Source organism: Sus scrofa, chromosome 10, assembly GCF_000003025.6.
Source record: "Sus scrofa isolate TJ Tabasco breed Duroc chromosome 10, Sscrofa11.1, whole genome shotgun sequence".
Lineage (NCBI taxonomy): Eukaryota > Metazoa > Chordata > Mammalia > Artiodactyla > Suidae > Sus > Sus scrofa.
The window spans coordinates 3861731-3875696 of NC_010452.4; the positions used below are offsets into that span (position 1 = coordinate 3861731).

Consider the following 13966-nt stretch of genomic DNA (forward strand, 5'->3'; position numbering starts at 1 on the left):
ATGATGTTGATTTCAGTACTCGAATGATTTATTCAGAGCAGCAAAAGTAAAACAAAGTTCACTACACAGTCACAAACTATTGCGTATTGCCCTAGGAATGTGTCTTCTTTATTTCTCCTTTATTGCAGGTGGAATTTACTATGGTTAAGAGTAAAATTATTAGTTAAATTTTCTCCAGACCACAATTCATAGGCTATAGTCTTTACAGGGGGTTCTAACTCAGAACTTGCCAAAAATACAAAGATAGCTGGGAGTATGAAGCAAACTCTATTTGAGGACTTTTTTCTTTCAAGTGACATCCAATGTGATGAATTTCTTTTTAACATCATTGACCTGGTTCATTATATAGTTGTAACAATTTATAGTTTAGCCATAAAACATGCAATATTTACATACTCTGACAAAAGCTAATTGCTCCATTCCATCAAATAATGTATTAAATATATAATCATGTGGAAAACTTCTACTAGCTATTTTATTGCAGGACTTTTCCATATGGACTGTTTTTCACTTTGTAGCATCTATATACAATGATAATAAGTAGCACAAACAAATAAGAATAAATTAAATAAGAAAAACAAAGTTTAAACAACTCTTCTTAGAAAGTAAGACATTGATTTTTACTTGTAGGTAATATGTAAAGGCATGTAAAAAGAGGTTTGGAGATTTTTCTGCTAGAAGAAATCTGTTTTTAAATTGGATGATTAGGGATAAATCATTTGTTTGATTATTTTGGGAAAATTTCCTCAAATATTAAATTTCTAGAACTTATAATGGGAGAAGAGTATAATGCACCATGTTTTTTTAATTTTATTTTTTATTGCTCAATGAATTTATTACATTTATAGTTGTACAATGATCATCCCAACCCAATTTTGTAACATTTCCATCCCAAACCCTTTAAAAGCCCTTACTAAATACATGCAACGAAGAGACGGGTCTGAGAGTTGCAGAGGACATGAACAAGATTGTAGGAGGTGATGGAACCTGAAGAGGTCTTGGAAGACAATGGCAGCAACGGGTGTGATCTGACTCTGCTTTCTCAGAACTTTCTCTCCATCACATCTGTTCTTTTGGAAGCTAAGGATCAAGGTAACCAGTATTTTCCCCTTGGCCCTGACACTTTTGGGCACAACTTTATCACTTAAAGTAATTGTTCTCAAGCCAATTTGAAAGCTTTATAAAAATACTAGTTTATTATAGGGGTATAAAGCAGCTGTTAACAACTAAAAAATGTGTTGCCAAAGTCAAAACTATTTCACCTAAATGGACCACGGTTATTGCTATTAAGTAAGGCCACCAAATTAATTAAATTCTGATGATTATTTGCAGCCAAAAGAAGAAATACATATATACTAGATGCAAAGATATAAAAAAGCAAAAGCATAAATAGTTTTGCATTTTATATGGTGCCCTTCAAGCTGAAGGCTAAAAACAATTTATTTAAGCAATTCTGTCAGTCTCATGTGATGGATGGCTACACTGTTTTCCTTTTATAGTTTCCCCAGCTAAACAAGAAGCATATTCACCCAGGATTTGTTGGGTAGTTTCATCAGTGAGAGCCTGAACACCTGAACGTCGTGGCTATCCTCGCCTGGGGTTGTTCGACTTCTCCAGGTACCAGCAAACCTGATGAGGGAGTACCAAGAAGTAGCCAGTAGTATCCCAAAAGCTAAACTTAACCTTCCCCATTTTCTGACCCCTCTTCTAAGCTGCTGGATCCTGAGTTCAAGGATCTTTCAGTGCCCCAGTGATGTTCAGAGCTAATGGGTCAGTCGGGCTCTGTCTGTTTTCTCCTGGTGGAAATGTTCTTTTCTAACAGAGTGAATGTGTAGGGAAACCTTACTGCATATCCCTTTATCAATGCCCTGATGCTGAGCTAATAACAACCATTATAAAACCATTATGTATTTCAATTTAATGCACAAAAGATTTTTAAAACATTAAATATAGCCATGTGTAGATGATCTCAATTCAATGTCTTTCTAGTTTTATTGAGAGAAAAATGACATTCAGCACTGTGTCACTTGCAGGTGTAGAGCATGATCTGACACATACATTGTGAAATTTACTCCATTAGAGTATAAAGATATTCTGTCAGGTGAAAAGAACCAACAGGATCATAGACAATTCAATATATAAACTCGCTATCACACCAAGATAGTTTTTTCCTATGACCTACCCCCCAGCATTTTTATAAATCTACAATGAGAATTCCCTTGGAATTCCCTGGGTATATACCCAGGCAGAAAGAAGTGATGTCCCATTCCCTCATACATTTAGGACGATAATTGGTATCAGTACTTGTTCACTAGGCACATCTCAATTTCTGGAAAAGGGTGGAAGGCAGCCAAAATGTACCAGCTTGATAATAAATTATATCTCATTTCTTCATATCAAGAGGAGCCGATATGCTGCAACACTGCCTGTAATTAGGTTTCCATCAGCAATTGTGCAATAACATTTCACCTGAAATAAAGAAACTGTCAATGAGTGTCCTTAAAAAAAAGTCAATGACGCATCACAGATACCATCCCTTGCTAGCATCTTCGGACATAGTATCTTGTAGGATGTGAGTGCCACCACCTCTGTCTGCTGTGCTTTTATGAATTTGACTATTTTAGATTCCTTATATGCGGGATATCATGCAGGTTTTGACGTTCTGTGTCTAATTTATTTCTTTTAGCACAATCTCCCTCCAGATCACCCCTATTGTCACAAACAGTACAATTTCCTCCATTTTTGTGGCTGAATACTATTCCATCTTGTGTATACAGATTCCCGTTCATGCAGTGATTGATAGGTAAGTTGCTTCCATGTCTTGGCTATTGTGAGTAATGTTGCAGTGAGATGGGAACACACAAAACTCTTGGAGGTACCATTTTCAGTTCTTTTGAAGATATACCCAGGAATTGCTGGATCATGTGGTAGCTCTATTTTTGGAGGGTTTTGTTGTTTGCTGGTTTGTTTGTGTGTGTATCTGTGTGTGTGTTTTTCCCGAGGACCCTCAGTACTCTTTGCCATGATGGTTGTGTCAATTTAGATTTCTACCATCAGTGTATAAGGGGTCATTCTCTCCATATCCTCATCCATGTTTATTACCATTTTTTAAACCAAAGTCATCCTAGCAGATGTGAAGTGATATCTCATTGCAGTTTTGATTTGCAGTTCCCTGAAAATTACTGCTCTTCTCTCTCTCTCTCTCTGTCTCTCTCTCTCTCTCTCTTTTTTTTTTTTTTTTTTTTTTTTTTTTTTAGGGCCACACCTGTGGCATATGGAAGTTTCTAGGCTAGGGGACGAATAGGAGCTACAACTGTCAGCCTACACCACAACCACAGCAACGCGGGATCTGAGCTGTGTCTGTGACGTAATAAAAATTAGGTTATTTGCTGTTGTTTGCTATTGAGTTGTAACAGTTCTTTATATAGTTTGTGTATTATTTTACTGCATATATGATTTGCAGATATTTTCTCACCCTCCGTAGGTTTCATTTTCATTGGGTTGATTGTTCCCTTTGCTATGCAGGTTTTTAATTGGGTATAATCACATTTGTCTATTTTTGCTTTTATTGCCTATGATTTTTGTGTCATGTCCAAGAAATCACTGCCAAGGCCAACATCCACAAGGATTTTCCCAATGTTATCTTCTAGGAGTTTTAACACTTTCAGATCTAACATTTAAGCCTTTAATCCACTAACGACTATGATATTTTATCGTGTTCCCTTTCCCATTCCTGGTATTAATTGAATTGTGGCCAACTCTGTAAAGACCATTTTAGTTCTTGTATAACATGGTGTAACATTTTGTATAATTCTTACCCATAGGCATTTTTAGATGAAGCGATATTCAAAAGGGAACATCTTGTGATAAATACGGTCGCTATTAGGGTAGATTGATTTGCGTTGCAAACATAATTGCTGCACGATTTTACTAACTAAAATTGATATGTAGTCCTCATTTTTAAAATCTTAAGAAAACTGAAATACTCCAACATCATCGGGTCATCCACCTATTCCCGTAACTTCAGAGCACCTCTGGTTTTATGAGTGTTTAATTTATGATAGTAATAAAACTGTTTGATAGCAAATCCTAACTTTAGTAGAAAGAAGTGTGAGATCAGTAATCTTAAGTGTAAAGAGTCTAACCTTGAACGACATACGGTATCAGCAGTCTAGACTTCTATTCAGATCAAGGTAACATCCTCTTGGCAACTTTTAGTGACTTGATAGAGAAGCAGCTATTGGGGAAATGAATGTTTAGGTTCATTTTATTAAATAGTGAAGAAAATGTTTGGATACCTGTACAGAAGGAGTGACCAATATTTGCATAAAGTTTCAATATGATGCTGTCCATTTTGAGCTAGGTTTTTTAGAATGTTCTGTTAAGTAATTGTATATCTGGTAAGGCTTACTTGAGAAATGACCATTTTATAGGTATATGTTGATATTTTGTAAACCATAATTAAATTAAATGCATTTCTATCTATTAATAAGCAGAATTCTTGGTAGTGACACAATGGATCAGAAATATAATTTATTCCAAATTTATTGTTATTTTCCTTCTATTGTACCTAGTAAAATATTCTTTCAGGGGTAAAAAGAAGATTCCAGGAATATAAGCCCTTATTTGTTCTATTGTGACTAACATCACAAAGCAAGACTTAAGGAAGACAAAAATAGCACAAAGTAATATTCAGAGAACAATGACTCACTTTTAGTTCTTTTCACAGAGTAAAATATGAAGCAGAGATGCATCCCTCACAATTTTGAAGACTTCATTTTCATGTCTTCCATTTACTCTGAGAACTAGAAAGGAAAGACATTGGCTAGAAATAAGTATGTCTGTTCAAATATGAAGAAATGTTAGGGTTCTATTATTATTTAGGGCCGTTTCATTGGGGACAAAAATATTATTAGTGAAAAATATGAGAAGTAAATCAAATTTATACAAGTGAAAATCTGTTCCCTAAGATGTCATTGCTAATTGTTATCATTGGACATATTTGTCCATAAATGTATATGGCATCGGTACGGAAACACAGAAAGCAGAATACAGGGTTGATGCAGAGAGGGAGTTGGCTGGATACGTGACAGGAAGTGCAGAAGGGATGACAAGTAGGAAGAACGGGATGGGACTGATTCATCACAGGAGAAGGGCGAAATCCAGAGAGAAGTAATAACCCAGAAAAATAAATGTCTTTTTTTTTTTTTTTGGTCTCTTTTAGGACCGCACCCACCAGCATATGGAGGTTCCCAGGCTAGGGGTTGAATTGGAGAGGTAGCCACCAGCCTACACCACAGCCACAGCAGTGCCAGGTCCGAGCCGCATCTGACACCTACACCACAGGTCACGGCAACACTGGATCCTTAACCCACTAAGGCCAGGGATCGAACTTGCATCCTCATGGATACTAGTTAGATTTGTTTTTGCTGAGCCATGACAGGAACGCCAGTAAAATAAATTCCAATTAATCATGTCTGCTTCTCCTAAGAGGAAGAAATTGATGGTCTTGGGGTAGTTATCAGACTCTAAATTTAGTGTGTATATAGTATATTTAGTGCATGGTATCTAAGGTGTATAGTATGTAACAGGTATATATGCACACACAGTACACATATATACATTGTATATACATACATAGATTATGTACAACATGAATAATATATTTCATTCAAGCTTATTCTTTTTCTACTAGAAATGTTTGCTTATTTGGTAATGGAAAATGTAGGAGATATGTATTTCTTCTAAAATATGAGAAGAATGCTTAGTGTTATATATTTATGAACTGACACATTTTTCAAGTGATTTTTATATATATAACTATCTGAAGTGCTAGGTGCATTGATTGGGCTTAGATCTTTAGATTAGTAACTCTGTGTGTGTGTGTGTGTGTGTGTTTGCCTTTTTCTAGAGCCACACCCACGGCATATGGAGGTTCCCAGGCTAGGAGTCCAATTGGAGCCGTAGCCACCGGCCTACACCAGAGCCACAGGAACGTGGGATCGGAGCCGTGTCTGCAACCTACACCACAGCTCACGGCAACACTGGATGCTTAACCCACTGAGCAAGGCCAGGGATCGAACCCGCAACCTCATGGTTCCTAGCGGAGTCGTTAACCACTGAGCCACTGACTCCTAGTCGGAGTCGTTAACCCGCAACCTCATGGTTCCTAGTCGGAGTCGTTAACCACTGAGTTCCTAGTCGGAACTCCAAGATTAGTAACTTTTATCATTAGTTCTGAAAGCTTTTGAGATGGGTGCCGTCAACACAGTAATTCTGACACTTGTTTTCAGTAATTATTTTACTCTCAAATGTATTTTTGTAAGAGGTGGTAAGCTGGAAACGGGAGCATCTGTAAATGAAGTAGAGATGCACTCAATTGCCAGATATATTTTTCAAAAGCAATTTATCAGTTTTGTTGATACCATCTGCAGAGTGAAGCACCATCAAAGACTGTAAAAGGGTGATTTTCTCTGAGTGGAAGTTACTGAGTGAAGTGATTGAAGAAATCAGTAAAATAAAAAGAAAATAGGAGAAACGCAGTGGAAACAAGGAGGAAGAAATAAACCACCCAAAAATCAATTACAGAGACGAAAACCGACTGTCGTTTAGGCTTATTCACATGCTAAAGAATTGCATAGTCTATGTCCATTTTTTAAATAAAAGCTGTGAGCGGGTTCCTGTTTCACCAGTTCTTTAGTTCATCTCAGTTGTGTGTGAGAGGATGAATTAATTTTCTCCCTTTACTTTTATCTATGCACTTTCTAAAAGTAAAACGAACTCTTTTGGAGTATGCATTGTTCTTTTCGGGTAGAAGGGAGGCATTTGCCTCCCTGTTTGACCTGCTATGTGATGAGCTTGAAATGGGTAATGTGTTCACAATATGAGCTGCATGTCAGTGGTGGGACTCTGCCGTCACAGAGCTTTGCTACACATGTTACCATAACACATACATGTGTAAGTACAGACACACCATGGACATACATAATATGCATTGCATGCATACATACACACACATACATATACACGCACATGTGCATATATGCACATACATGAGTCCACACATAATATGCATGTATATGCATGTGTACATGCATACATAAACAGCTCAAGGAAAACAATTTGCCATGCAAAATTATGACAATGCTGTAGTTGCATCTCATTTAGCCGGTGGAAAAATAATAGTTATTAAATGCCTGCTGCATCTGTGGGTATTTATGTGAGCAAATAAAACTTTTTTTGAATGGCCCTTATTTTTTTTTTTTTTATAATTTTTTTTTATTTTCCCACTGTACAGCAAGGGGGTCAGGTTATCCTTACATGTATACATTACAATTACATTTTTCCCCCACCCTTTGTTCTGTTGCAACAGGAGTATCTAGACAAAGTTCTCAATGCTACTCAGCGGGATCTCCTTGTAAATCTATTCTAGGGTGTGTCTGATAAGCCCAAGCTCCCGATCCCTCCCACTCCCTCCCCCTCCCATCAGGCAACCACAAGTCTCTTCTCCAAGTCCATGATTTTCTTTTCTGAGGAAATGTTCATTTGTGCTGGATATTAGATTCCAGTTATAAGTGATATCATATGGTATTTGTCTTTGTCTTTCTGGCTCATTTCACTCAGGATGAGATTCTCTAGTTCCATCCATGTTGCTGCAAATGGCATGAGGTCATTCTTTTTTATGGCTGAGTAGTCTTCCATTGTGTATATATACCACCTCTTCCGAATCCAATCATCTGTGGATGGACATTTGGGTTGTTTCCATGTCCTGGCTATTGTGAATAGTGCTTCAATGAACATGCGGGTGCACGTGTCTCTTTTAAGTAGAGTTTTGTCCGGATAGATGCCCAAACATTTATATGGAACAACAAAAGACCCAGAATCACCAAAGCAATCCTGAGAAACAAAAACCAAGCAGGAGGCATAACTCTCCCAGACTTCAAGAAATACTACAAAGCCACAGTCATCAAAACAGTGTGGTACTGGTATCAAAACAGACAGACAGACCGATGGAACAGAATAGAGAATCCGGAAATAAACGCTGACACCTATGGTCAATTAATCTTTGACAAGGGAGGCAAGAACATAAAATGGGAAAAAGAAAGTCTATTCAGCAAGCATTGCTGGGAAACCTGGACAGCTGCATGCAAAGCAATGAAACTAGAACACACCCTCACACCATGCACACAAATAAAGTCAAAATGGCTGAAAGACTTAAATATATGACAGGACACCATCAAACTCCTAGAAGAAAACACAGGCAAAACACTCTCTGACATCAACATCATGAATATTTTCTCAGGTCAGTCTCCCAAAGCAATAGAAATTAGAGCTAAAATAAACCCATGGGACCTCATCAAACTGAAAAGCTTTTGCACAGCAAAGGAAACCCAAAAGAAAACAAAAAGACAACTTACAGAATGGGAGAAAACAGTTTAAAATGATGCAACTGACAAGGGCTTAATCTCTAGAATATATATATATATATATTTAGTCAATCCTAAAAATATCAGAAGACAATATATATAATGGAGACTAATGCATGGAGAAATAAGGTAGATTTCAGTGAGAGGGATGTACTTACGAAATCAGGGCAGTCATGGTAGGCCACTTGGAGGAAGTGACTTGAGGCAAAGACTGGAAGAGGCTGAGAAGCAAATGTGTGGATCTCTGGGGGGAACTCTTTGTTGAGTGAGAACAGGAAAGGCTGAGGCTCTGAAGCAAGTACTCAGATACTGATACACCCAGATATCTGCTCATCAGCAAATGGGACAGTCAGCATGGGTTGTCTGTAAGAAACAGTCCTTTACCATGCTTCTGTATTTCCTAAATCAGGGGGAAAGATAGAAATGGTGACTCCACGACTTTAGTAATAACAGGAATGTAATCATTTGCATACGCCTTCTTCCTAACATGGAGTTCCTCTGGGTAAATCCAGATGGTAGATATTTTTTACCTACCTAATAAGACTTTTTGGTTGATGTAAATGTTTTAATGAAGTGAAATAGTCTCCCAGATTAAACCAAATGGTGGTGATTTTTAAATGATAAAACATTTTTCTTATTTTTAAGGTATTTTCAAGGTAATGATGCTCTCTGTGAGTGTATTTTTCTGTGTGTGTGTGTGTGTGTGTATGTTTGTGTGTGTGTGTTTGTGTGTGTGTGTGTGTGTGTGTGTTTACAACCATTTAAAAACTGCCTTCTATTAAGAGGGCATATTATTTGAATAGATCCCTTAGTGGGTAAAGCATCATCAACAAAACCCACTGACATCCCAAAAAAACCTTTTAAAAGATGAGGCCCTTACAGAAAAGCTGTGTCCAGAAAGCAGTATGAGGATCAGACCTGAGACTGCCACCGTCTCTTCTGTGGAGACATGTTCAGTGGAAAACAGAATGTTTCAGGCAGGAACACTTTGGGCTCCCTTATGATAGTTTTTATTCCCTTCCTTGAATTTGGGTTATTTATGTCACCTTTCTACTTACAGGATATAACTTTTTTTATAGCAGAAACTGTTCTGCTTGCTTTTGTATTTTGTTTAGGGCTCAGCAAAATATTCTACCAGGAGCTTCAAGTAAATATATTTTCTCATTTAAATATCCAATAAATATTATCAATTGTGTAAAATAGAATTTGGTTTGAAGTGTATTAAATTCTTTGCATATCTAAAATATTTAACTTTAAAAAGATAATAAATCACTCTGTAGTGTGTGTGTGGGGGGTTGCCAATTTATCTTTTAGTTTTTCTGATAGAACTTTAAATTGAAAGGAAGTATCTTCTCTTTCTTTGTATCTAAGATTTAGGGAAGATATCCGTATTTCCACATTGCTGTTTCTTTGTAGACCATGTAAGGTGTAAGTCACCACAAAACTCAAAGAAAGCACAACACTACTTTGCACCAAGTAAAGGGGTTTTGGAAATTGTCCGACACAGCAGATTTCAGGTCTTAGGATGTTGCAGCTAGCAGGGAGAGTGGAAGAATTAATGACCAAACACACTCATTCTAGTTTCTAATTAAGACTGTGTGCATGTTGAAAAATATTAAGTACCTGTTCAATGATGACCCCAAGAGCTGTAAGAGTAATTGTCTCCTCTAAGGCTACCTTGTCTTTAGTCTGTGGCCATGCATGTGCTTGGCTATAAAAGAAATGATACATGTTTTGGATCTAACAAAGAAATGAACAAATCCTTTTTCTCTTGCTATGCAGAAGAGGGTGGCCGTGTGTGTCTTGGACAGCAAAAAAACTGTAAAAAATACAGAAGCATTTTAAGGTGCGTTATCCATGCTGTAAGTAATCGATGGGTGTCAAATGTGTGTGTGTGTATATATATGGTAATCTAATAATTAATATTCCATTTTGATAAAAACAGCTTATTATATCATATTGTGCTCCTACACTGTGATGAATAATATGTAGTGCAATTTCCAATATATATTATATATACTATATAATACCATTTCACGTGTATAATATAATTGCAGTGCAAAAATTATTTTGTGAGGTTTAGAAAGATTATGTTGCTCAACGTGATGCTTCTATTCTTTAACAAGGATTTATACCAAGAACGTTTTCCTTGTAAAGACATTTATCATCTATTTTGCATAATGCTATTCATAAATATTTATATCTAGTCCATTAGAGAAGAAATAAAAATGCACATTGTCCTTGATTCTCATAGTAGAACAATGAGTCTTAACTACGTTGGGACATGTGATAATCAACTAAGAGATTTTTTTTTTTTTCCATAAACTATGAATGTGACCCCCTTCCCTCTTTCGCCCACCTGGTAGCTGAAAACCCTCCAGTAACCACGGGAGGGTCGTACAGCAGAAATGATCCCAGCCTCATAAAATCAACCACACTCAATAAAACCTGAGAAAATGAAAAAATGAAAAGACAAGGTGGACTGTTGGGCCGGAAACTGAAAATTTAGAAAAAGCAACACCAAAAAATTTCAAAAATTGAATTGAATAACTTAATAAGTATACTTAGAAAAACATTAGATACAGCTCTAAAGCGCTGTACCATGCCTTAATTATTATTATGGAGGGTTCTAACTCTTTGGCTATGACAGAAACATGAAAAGAAATCGTTTATGTATAATGTCTTTTGTATGTCTCCACCATATAGATTGTAGCCAAAAAAAAGAAATTATGATACTTTTGACTACTCGCTTTGCATAAATATTTTCAAAAATCAGTATTTTCATTGCCATCCATATTGGAAAAAAAACCTTTGGAAATAAACCTGTCTGCGACCTGGAAAGAACGGAAATTATGCTTTGAGAATGTAACAAATGGTAATGGTAATACAAGTAAAATTAAATATATCACAACTAAATTACTAAAGTGAACAGAAATCGTGCTAAGATAACAATGAATCCTCGTGTGAAGGCATCAGAGTAGAAGAAGAGCCACGTTCAAGGACTGCATGTGCATGGAGGAGCTGGATGAGCAGACCCTTGACAGGCAACACAACAACAGCAGATACTTCATGGAGCGGATTCCCAACAAGGTGAAAAGAGCTGTCTGGGACCCTCACCCCAGGGGCTACAAACCTCTGCCACCTTCACCGGCAAGAGCACCATCCATCCAGGAACTGTGCAAACCCTCAGAGAGCTTCACGGCCACTTTGAGGTTCAAAGCCTCCCTGCCCTGGTACAGGAGCGAGGGCATGGACCCGAGAGAGTTTACGGAGGCCGAGAGCAACGTGTACTGCCTGTGTCCGAGTTCCAGCAGCACCGCATGGCTGAGGAGGAGGCTGAGGTCATGGGGGTGGCCTGGAGCTGTCTGCTGCCTGGAAAGAGTGGAAATTACGTGAACTCTATTCATGCTGACTGTTCTCTGATGGGCCTCTCTCCCCGCCTGGGCACTCGCCATTCCTGTCTTAACACCACATGCTGTACAGACACCACCATTAAAGCATCTTCCTAGTGGAAGAAAGATCTTTGAATTCCACGTATTTGTGTACACCTATACATTGTTTTTAAGTGATATGAATGAACCAAGAAATAAAATCAGATATCCCAGTGGATGTACCTGAGCAGTATCGGACAAATAAAGTGGAGAGTTAGGGGAAAAAAAATAAAAAGAATGAAGTTCGTCTTTCAACATATTGTGTTTGGGGGGGACACTATTTGCAATATGGTTTTGGCAGTTGTATATAATGCCTAAAATTTAGAAGAAAAACAGCAGGAAGAAATTACACCCATTTTATATGGCAACTTTATATGAGTGTCTCAGGATCTAAATATTTTCTTCGGCCTCTTTATTTCAGGTACTCACGGAGATGGTGCTTCTGCCCCTCTTCTACAGCAAAGCGTGAATGTCGACTGCCTGAAATAGAAAGGTTGATTGCTTCCTGGAGCTGTTCCTCCCTAGGAGATGGGGCCTTTGAAATGTTCTGCATTAGAAAATAGACTTCATCACAAAGCATTCAAATTTGTTTTAAAATGAGGGAACATGAAAACAGTTTCATGAAGTAAAGGAAATTTGTTGAAATTATTATAATCACCAAGGTATTTTCACACTTTGATTAAAAACATAGCAATTTAATATGAAATTCTTTGAAAATATTATAGCGTTCTGAACATAGGGGCCATAGAGTTTAAATTTTTAGAAATGTCTCTTTTGGGAGGCAGCATTGATGTTGAACATTTGAATGGTAACATCACAGTGAGCTGACTGCCTAAATATTCCTTCCTGGAAAAATGGCAGCTGATAGTGCATCATGTTTAGTCCTCTGCACTCTTTATATTACTTCCTTTCTTTCCTTAGATGGGATAGACTGAAGTTAACACTCAAATATTTACTTTTAGTACAACAGTTACTTAGTGTCAGACTGTAACTCCAGAACTTAAAGCTATGTAATTTTGACCAATCTAGTTAGCACCCTTTTATGTAAATTTGAAAGATTGAGGAGTTCCCTGGTGGCTGATTGGGTTAAGGATCCAGCATTGTCACTGATATGGCTCGCGTTCCATCCCTGGCCTGGGAATTTCCACATGCTGTAGGTGTGACAGGAAAAAGAAATTGATACTTTCCTCAGAGGATAATGAGAATTTAAGGACAGTTTTGCATAAAGAATTTATATATACTGTCTAAAACGCACTTGATGTTTTGTGAGTATGAATTCTTTTTCCTACCTTTATCATCACTTGCCTACACTTTTCTTCACTTTGCATAGACAAACTTAGTTATAGATTCCTCCACAGAGGTCAAAACTATCCCACCAGTTCTATCCGTTGTTAAGATACAGGCTCAAAACTCGGTTTTTATGTATAAATCTTAGCTCTAGGAAATAAAACCTCAGGATTTCTACAAAACGTCATCAAAAGCTCCTAGTAAGGACTAGATGGAAGTCCACACCACCAGCAAAAACAAAACTTCTGTACTATACTAAGTGCAACAGGGTAAGATAATTAAAATAAAGAACCAGGGAAAGGCCTCCCTTCCACTGTTTGTTCCCTGGCTCATAAATGCAAGTCTTTCACAAATTAGAAAACTGAGAATTTGTACCTCTTTGCATAGATGCACATTGTTGGGATATTTATTCATTTTTTTCTCCATTTTTGTCCACAGATTCACTGCCATATTTGTAACTGTGTATGTATGTGTGTGTGTACATACACACACACATACACACACACTTCTTTTTTTCTTTTTCTAGTAGGATACTATAGCTTTCAAAATTCAACTGGAAATGAAATGACAAAGGACAGAATGGGATGGATTGTTGAATTTGAGGATTTTAGAAAATTTGTTAAGTAAAGACTTAAATAAAATAAACGTCAAAGATCAAATTCCCTCTGCTTGGAAAAGAATCAGATAATGGGCAGGATAAGAAAGATCAGTTCTCAGTCCATTAGAAACATTCTACTGGAAAGTTACTTCTAGGAATTTCCACAGTTTTTGTTGTTGTTTTTGTTTCATTAAGGCAAGATGTATGTTAATAGGGAAATCAGG

At 37.2% G+C, this 13966-nt stretch overlaps 1 long non-coding RNA gene across 1 annotated transcript; it reads left to right on the forward strand.

The window, feature by feature from the left end:
• Positions 1305 to 10264, forward strand: LOC106505074. The gene is made up of 3 exons (XR_002336146.1): positions 1305 to 1617; positions 2687 to 2803; positions 10209 to 10264. It is a non-coding gene; the product is annotated as an uncharacterized LOC106505074 (long non-coding RNA).